This window comes from Chrysochloris asiatica, unplaced genomic scaffold (assembly GCF_000296735.1).
Source record: "Chrysochloris asiatica unplaced genomic scaffold, ChrAsi1.0 scaffold00002, whole genome shotgun sequence".
In the NCBI taxonomy this organism is placed as follows: domain Eukaryota; kingdom Metazoa; phylum Chordata; class Mammalia; order Afrosoricida; family Chrysochloridae; genus Chrysochloris; species Chrysochloris asiatica.
In genome coordinates, this window is record NW_006408520.1 from 12305583 (window position 1) to 12314365 (window position 8783).

Below are 8783 nucleotides of genomic sequence, written 5' to 3' on the forward strand. Positions count from 1 at the left end.
TACCTCTCTTCCCATGAATGTAGAGTCCTCAACTGCTCCATCTTTCCATGTCCCCATCTCTGCCATGTATACATTTCTGGTGTCACTGCTTCTTTGGACATAGTCTCACATTCTGATTGTGCTCTTCTCCCTTGATGGTCCCAGGGTCCTTTTTTCTGGACTGTAAGATTAACTACTCCCCTAGTTTTGTTACAAAGCTTCTACCTTTACAACTGTGACAGTCGCAATTAGTCATGATAACTATTACTCACTATTGAATCATAAGAATCTTATCCTCAGCTCTTTTAACCAGACCCATCTAGACAAGATGAAAACTATTCAGTGGGGATTCTTTGTTCTCCCACACACTCTTAAACTAAACTCCCTCTTGAAACTTTGTAAGCCAGTCACTTCATGCCTTTATTGCCCCCTCATTTTAGTTAGCCAATATCTAAGTTGTCCGTCCCTTGTCCAATTTAATTGTTTTTTAATGTTTTATTGTGAGTTATGTGATAGTTTACATGGGAGAACATTAGTTTTACATTCATTCTTTCATATATCATTTCATTGCCATGGTTACAGTCCCCTCCATGCATCATCAACCAACCAAAGGGTATACTCTGCAAGCCTGCCCCCCACTCCCCTCCCCCGGTCTTCAACACACAGTCCCTCTCCTTCTCTGGATCTAAAGCCCCCAGTTGCTCCATCTCTCCATGTCATCATCTCTGCCTCCATCTCAGGCATCACTGCTTCTCTGGGTAGGGTCTTGCACTCCGCTCTTCTCCGTTAATGCTTTATAGTATTTTGATGTTTGTAAATTTATGGAAATTTTTCATGTGGCCTACCACATGGTCTATTGTAGAGACTATTCCATGTGCACTGGAAAATAATGTGCATTATGCTGTTGTTACGTTGAAAAGCTCTGTACACATCTATGAAGTCAAGTTGGTTGATTGTGTTGTTTAGTTCCTGGGTGTCTTTGTCGTGTTTCTTTCTGGTTGTTCTTTCCTTTTTCAAAAGAGGTGCATTAAAATATCCCACTATTGTAGATTTGTCTAGTTCTTTCTTCAATTTGATTAGGGTTTGCTTTATATATTTTGGGGCTCTCTCATCGGGAGCGTAGATGTTTATTACAGTTATGTCATCTTGTTCAATTGATCCTTTAATCATGAGATAATGTTCTTCTTTATCTCTTGTCCTGGTTTTGCCTTAAAGTTTATTTTATCAGAGATTAGTATTGCCACTACTGATAATTTTTTATTCCAATTAGCTTGGTATATTCTTTTCCATCCTTTAACTTTTAATCTGTTTTTGTGTCTGTCTATAAGGTGTGTCGTTTGCAGACAGCATAATGAAGGATCGTGTTTTCTTAGCCATTCTTCCACTCTTTGTCTCTTCACTGGTGCATTTAATCAGTTCACATTCAGTATAATTATCAATAGTTATGAATTAATTGCTGTGTTTATGTTTTTTTTTTTTTTTTGTGGTGGTGTTGGTTTCTTTGTTCTGCATATCTTCCTAGTTGAGTTAATGTATTTTTGTGCTCTTTCTTGTCAGTTTCTTCATAGTTTTAATGTATCCATATTTTTCTTAGATTTTCATTTTACTGGTATATTGTGAAGTACTCATTTTCTTTGAGGCTACCCTATATTCTATTCGCTTTTTCCTCTTTTTAAAACAGACTACTTTATGCTGAAATCTACCTGACCTACTCACCACCTGGATCTCTGTTCCTATATTTTTCCCTCCTTTCACATTGTAATTTTTTTGGATCATAGACTGACCTCCCAGTTCCTCTGAATTCCTTCTTGTAGTTGTTTTCTGTCCTAGAGTCTTCTATCTGTCAAATGAGTGACAGGTGTGTTGTCACATATGTCAATCTCTGGCTGTTGTCTGTTATTGGTTTTCACTCCAGAGAACACTCTTTAGGATGATTCGAAGCTCAGGGTTGGCTTTGGAAAGATCCCTTAGCTTACATTTATCCTAGAATGGTTTTATCATTTGGTCGTATTTGATTGACAGCTATACTGGGTAGATAATTCTTGGTTGGCAGTTTTTTGGTTTTTTTTTTGTTTTGTTTTCTTTCAGGGTTTTATATTTGTCTCCACATTGTATTCTTGACTGCATGGTTTCTGATGAGAGATCAAAGCTTAGTCTTATGTGCTTGTTTTTGTAAGTAACACTTCTCTTTTCCCTAGCTGCTTTCAGGATTCTCTCCTTATCTTTAGTTTTGGAGATCTTGATTAAGATATGTCTTGGTGATTTTTTGGGAGGGTCTATCCCTCTTGGGGTTCGTTGAGTTTCTTCAATGCTTATCTTTCTGTTTTTCCAAATGTTAGGAAAATATTCTTCATGCAGATCTTCATATATCTTCCCTGTGGTCATCTGTGATTCTTTCTATTCTGGAACTCCAATAACCTTCAGATTATTCCTCTTTATGTTGTCCCACATGAATCTTAGACTTTCTTCAGATTTGTATATTCTTTTTATTGCTTGCTCCTCTATCTTAGCAGTATTGAGAGATTTGTCTTCAAGCTTGCTAGTTCTGGCTTCTATCTCTTCAGTTCTACACTTTGCCCTTTCAGTGTATTGTCCATTTCTGATACTTTATTATTAATCGTTTGGACCTCTTTTTTCAGGTTTTGAATTATTACCAATGCTATTTGTATTGTATTTGATTGTTCCTGTAGCACTTTCCTGACTCCTTCCTTATATTTCTCCACCCCTCTTTGGAATGTTTGGATGCACTTCAACTTCATTCTCCTGAATTACTTATAAGGCAGCTCCAAAGTCTGCCCTCTTTCCAATGAGAGTTCTAGGTCTACTGCTAGCTCATTTGATTCAGCTACTCTATCTTGTTTCTGGACATGAAATGAGACCTTTGATTGTTTCTGGGGCATTTTCAAAAATTAGATGTATTTTCAGTAATTAGATGAATGTATGTTGCTGCATTATTAAGCTTTCTGAGTGCCTCCTGGTAGACGTGATCTGGAGATAACCTCCCTTTTCACTTCTCTTATTACTCAACTGAGAGCAATTTTTTCAAGTGTTGGCTGTCTATGTAGTGTGTAGCAGCTGGTATTGACTCTTAACTGGATGTTGGAATTAAATAGTGTGTGATTGTAGCTTGGGTATCTGGCCGTAATTGTTGTCTCTTCTTGGGTAATGTAGGGAGAGAAAGAGACCCTCGAAAGTAAAATGGGTTAAAAAAAGAAAAACAGTAGCAAAATAGTCCAGGGTTTTATCCTATTGTGAAACAGTTCACATTTTGGCAAATCCACAGAGGGGGATATCTGCTAGCTCAGGCACTTCCTCATGTCTGGCAGTGTGCAGCCAGAGAAATGAGCAGACAATAGTTTGTTCACACTTTGTTCCCTGACGACTGATCTGATCTCTGCTGCTTTATTTACTGTGACCTTCTCAAGATGGTGGCACCCTTCTCAAGGTGGCTGGGTTCTTCTCAAGGTGACTGAACCCTTCTCAAGATGGCTTCTGCTTTCTTAAGATGTATGTGCAGGGCATGTGTCTGCAACCACCACTCAGAAAATGCCACTTTTTTTGCTTCTGCTATGAATTCTACTAACAGTAAGCCTTTGATATTGATAACTATTCTTTATATGTAATTCAGAGTTCCGGTACCGTCCCTGTATCTGGTCTGTCCGGTGTTTTGTGCTGTTGCTGGCAAAGGTCTGCTCAGTACCTTTCTCTAATCTGCCATCAAGCCCCACCTCTCGGTAAAAATATTTTTATCTAAGAAAATTCCAAAAACTATTTTGAGTTACAAGAATAAATAGATGAAATTAAGCTAGCTATAAATAAGAATTTCACAACACTGAATGCCTGAAGAAAACCTGATTATACATATTTTTAGTAGAAAAGGTCATCACATATGCAAAGTATTACTCATTGTGAATTCTGCCGAAAATTTCTCAAATATAGAATGGCTCAGTTAAGATAGCATTCATATACCATTCCTTAAAAATATTATTGAAGATATATGTACTAAATAACTGAGTGATGAATTAAAATAGTGGTTTTTAAATTATGTTTTCTGGACCAATAGTAAATATCACCTGGGAACTTATTAGAAGCACTCATTTTCTGGGCCAACCTAAATCAGAAACTCTGTGTGATGGGGTCCAGCAGTCTGTTTTAACAAGCCCTCCAGATGATTCTGATGCTCACTAAAGTTTGAGAATCACTGAATTATATTAACAAAATCCCAATCTGGAAGGTCATTGCATAAACAGGAAGTTTTTTTTTTTTAAAAAAAGTTAAACATATATTTAAGCCTAAATAATGATCAGAAATTGAGTGTTAAAACCAAACTCCTGTATCAAAAATTAATTTTGAATGTGAAGAGACAAATATTAATAAGATTTCAAAAGAAAAACAATTATATTTGTAGCCCAAATTATTTTAACAAAGAACAACTAATGTGATGAAAGGTGGTTAGGTGGGTAGAATTCACGTAAAATAAGTGATACAAGTATTTCACATGCCAAAATTTTCATAAATATTTTTTGTTTCATTTTTAGATAATTTATAAATATATATGTTGAAACAGGCTCTTTAGAAAACTTTAAAGTGAGTACTATTTGAAGTAGTGAAAATCTAAAAAAGGACAAATAATACATAATTTACTCATTTATAATGTTCTCTAATTGCTGTCTTTATCAACTGAGGGTCCACAGCAATGATCCTCTCTCATCCCTGATATTGGAAAATTTATTTTTTCTATTTCTTGATCTGTCTATTATGAAGTTATGAATTAATATTTATCTTTTCAAAGTACTAGCTTTGGTTTTATTTATTATTATTATTATTATTAATTTTCACTTTTGTTAATTTTCTTTTTTCATTTCTTACCTGTGTTATAATTTGGGTTTAGTTTTCTCCTGTTTTTCATAGAGTCTTATGTTAGAAAGTAAACGTTTTAATAATCAGTTCTAAGCCTGTTCTTAATTTTTAATACTCATTTTTGTCAGCATTAGTTTGTTGTTGTTAAGTGCCACTGAGTCAGTTCCAACTCACAGCTACGCTGTACAGGATTTCTGAGGAGTAGCTAATGAGTTTGAACCACTGACCCTGTGGTTCAAACAGACCTTGCCATCCAGTGCATTATCTCACAGTGCCATAGCCACATTTTAATTAGTTCTAAGGAATTATTTATTTATTTATTAAATTTATTGCTTGTTCATCCTCAGTAAAATATAAACATTATAAAATCAGTGATGTTTTGCTCTTATCTATATCTCCTGTATCTAGAACAGTACCTGAAACATGCTAGGTGCTGTATAAACATATGCTGAATGAATGAATGTTCAAAATTTGGATATGACAATAGAAATAGTATATAATGTAGTATTATTTTTAAATTATATAATATAATATAAATTTAAAATAATATTTGTAACATGATAAGCAGGAAACAAATACATAGAATTTTAAGTTAATAAAATTTGAGTTATTGGGAAACATAATTAGCATTTATCTGTATAAGTATTTTTATCTGAATAATGGTAATAATAATAATAGTAATAAAAATAATACCTTGAACAGAGGGTTGTAATAATAATAAGGTAAATAATACATAGAAAATATTACACACACATACACACACACACACACACACACACACATATATATAGTGTTTACTCCTTGGTAATGCTAATAAATAGTTCCAGAACATTACTCTAATAGAAAAATCACTGTGCTATTAGCATACTAAACTTCATCTACAAATATGCACGAAATAAAAGCATTAGGTCAATGATGGTGGTGGTGTGCTGTGGAGTTGGTTCCGACTCATACTGACCCAGTGTAGGGTTTCTGTATATCTGAATTTATATTACTGTAAAGAAATAAAATTCAGCTATGTATTTCAAGAGTTACCCTTCTTGACTAATGATTATTTCAGGATTACAAAGATGACTTATTATTATGAACATTATTAGTACAATATACTATATGAATATATCCAACTTGAGAAAAAGTTATCTCAACTGAGTCTGAAATGACATTCTAAAATTTCTTCATCAACTTTTGTTTTAAAGTCTTATCAAATAGAATATCAATTTAAAATAAAATAATAGAATAAAATAGAATAATAGAATAAAGAATATCAATTTAAAATCAAAAGTCTAAGTAATACTGAATGTTGAAATACTACAAATATTTCTATGAAAATAAAATTTAGATAATATGAAACAGGAGGAAGCCACAGGCTGTTTGAATGACTTGACTGAAAACATGGATATCAGACCTAATCATACCATTTATATCAACAATAAGAATGACAAAATTAAAAAAGAAGAGATGAAGAGATCATTATACGCTCTGTTTTCTTACTTTGGCAATGTGGTAGATATTATGGTTTTAAAGACTATGAAGATGAGGGGAGAGGCCTTTGTTATATTTAAGGATTTAGGCTCATCCACAAATGCCTTGAGACGGTTACAAGGATTTCCATTCTATGGTAAATCAATGAAAATCCAATATTCAAAAAGCGATTCTGATATAATTTTTAAAATGCATGGCACTTTTGCTGACAAAGAGAAGAAAAAAGAAAAGAAAAAAGCCAACACTGTGGAACAAGCAGCAACAACTGCAATCAAAACACCTGGTAAGAGTACACTAAATTCAGCTAACACCCAAGGAAATTCAACGCCAAGTCCTCAGGTCTCTGATTACCCTCCAAACTATATTTTATTTCTTAATAATGTACTGGAAGAAACGAATAAGATGATGTTATCCATGCTGTTTTAAGGAAGTGTGCTTGGTACCTGGGAGGCATGACACTGCTTTTGTTGAATTTGAAAATGATGGCCAGGCAGGAGCTGCCAGAGATGCTTTACAATTATTTAAGATCACACCATCCCATACCATGAAGATCACTTATGCCAAGAAATAACATTTGGAATCATCTTCTTTAAAGGACTCTGCTTTATTTATAGTGTCTGTAATGATAGATGATAAATGATAGCTTTTGGTCAGACCATTTTATTGTACAGAGCCAGAGGGAGTGTGAAAATTAAACTTTTTTGGATTTAAATAATTACCTAGTCTTACTGTATCCTTAGTGAGCTGTGAAATGTAAAGGCCTTAGTTCTGTACACTAAACTTTGATTTGTATTGTAAAAAAAAAAAAAAATTAAGATTAAGATTAATATATAGATAGAGAGATGCCATGAATATTATGATTTGATATTGAGCTGAAAGTTATATCATACAAATGTAATATTTAAAAATGTAAATTTTTCGAAGATATAATAATTATTTGGAGATGGTCTGCTTATATACCTAGAAAATGTGCACATAAATTGAATATCAAAATAAATTAAATATAATATGGTCATAAGGGACCCAGGTGATGCTCAACTGCTAATTGAAAGATGGGTGTTTTTAATGCATCTGAAAGCTTCATGGGAGAAAAGCCCTGGTGAGACCTGTTCCCCTAATGATTCATTAAAACAAAGAAAATAAAGCCTGCTGCTGTTGAGTAGATTCCACTTAATAGTGATTCTATAGGACAAAATAGAACAGTAATTCTGTTTCGAAAGCTGTAACCAATTCGAAAGCAACAGGTTTTAGATTCATTTTTATGAAAGACAAATGCTATGTCTTTCTCCCCCAGAGCAGTTAGCGAACTTGAAACACTCACCTTTTGATTATCAACCAAGCTTTTAATCAGTGCACTACCAGAGCTTTCCCATAATGATTACAGTCTACGTATCTCTATGAAACAGTTCTACTTTGTCACATTGGGTCATTGTTGTTGTTGTTGTTGTTAAGTGCCGTTATGAGTCGAAAATTGAATGAAGATACCTAACAACAGGGAAGACAGTCATAGACCTCTGGGTGTTTCAAATGATTATGTTCTCAATGACCAACCAAAAGGTGGTCAGTTTATGGTTGTTGTTGTTTGGTGCCATCGAGTCAGTACCAACTCATAGCGACCTTATACAGAGCAGAACGAAAAACTGCCCGATCCTGGGCCAACCTCACTATTGTTGCCACACTTGATCCCATTGATGCTGGCACTTTGCCAATCCATCTAGCTAGGGGTCTTCCTCTTTTTCTCTGACCCTCCACCATACCAAACACGATATCCTTCTCCAGTAACTGGTCCCTTCTGACAATATGTCCGAAGTATGAGAGTTTAAGTTTGGCCATCCTGGCCTCCAAGGAGCACTCTGGCTGTACTTCTTCCAACACAGATCTGTTGGTTGTTTTAGCAACCTATGGCACTTTCAACATTCTCCTCCAACACCATAACTCAAAAGCATCAATTCTTCTATGATCTTCCCTATTCAATGTCCAGCTTTCATATGCATATGAGGTTATTGAAAATACCATGGCTTGGGTCAGGCTCACCTTAGTCTTCAAGTTGACATCTTTGCTCTTCAACACTTTAACAAGGTCTTGTGCAGCAGATTTGCCTAATGCAGTACGTCATTTGATTTTTTGACTGCTGTTTCCATGAGTGTTGATAGGCGATCCAAGAAGAATGAGGTCCTTGACAACTTCAATCTTTTCTCCACTGATAAATATTGTTTATTGGTCCAGTGGTGAGGATTTTCTTTACATTTAGATGCAATCCATACTGAAGGCTGTGCTCCTTGATCTGCATCAATAAATACTGTAAGTCCTCTTCACTTTCAGCAAGCAAAGTTATATCATCTGCATATCACAGGTTGTTAATGAGTATTCCTCCAATCCTGATGCCATGTTTTTCTTCATATAACCCAGCTTCTCGTTTTTTTGTGTGTGCAGCATACAGGTTGAATAATTATGGTGAAAGA

General features: G+C 34.7%; 1 protein-coding gene and 1 pseudogene across 1 annotated transcript in view; both read left to right on the forward strand.

The window, feature by feature from the left end:
- The window catches only part of DPYD (dihydropyrimidine dehydrogenase), a 1478957-nt gene that overhangs the window by 1067253 nt on the left and 402921 nt on the right, over nt 1–8783 (forward strand). The window lies entirely within an intron of this gene.
- LOC102829085 lies at nt 6232–6892 on the forward strand (annotated as a pseudogene).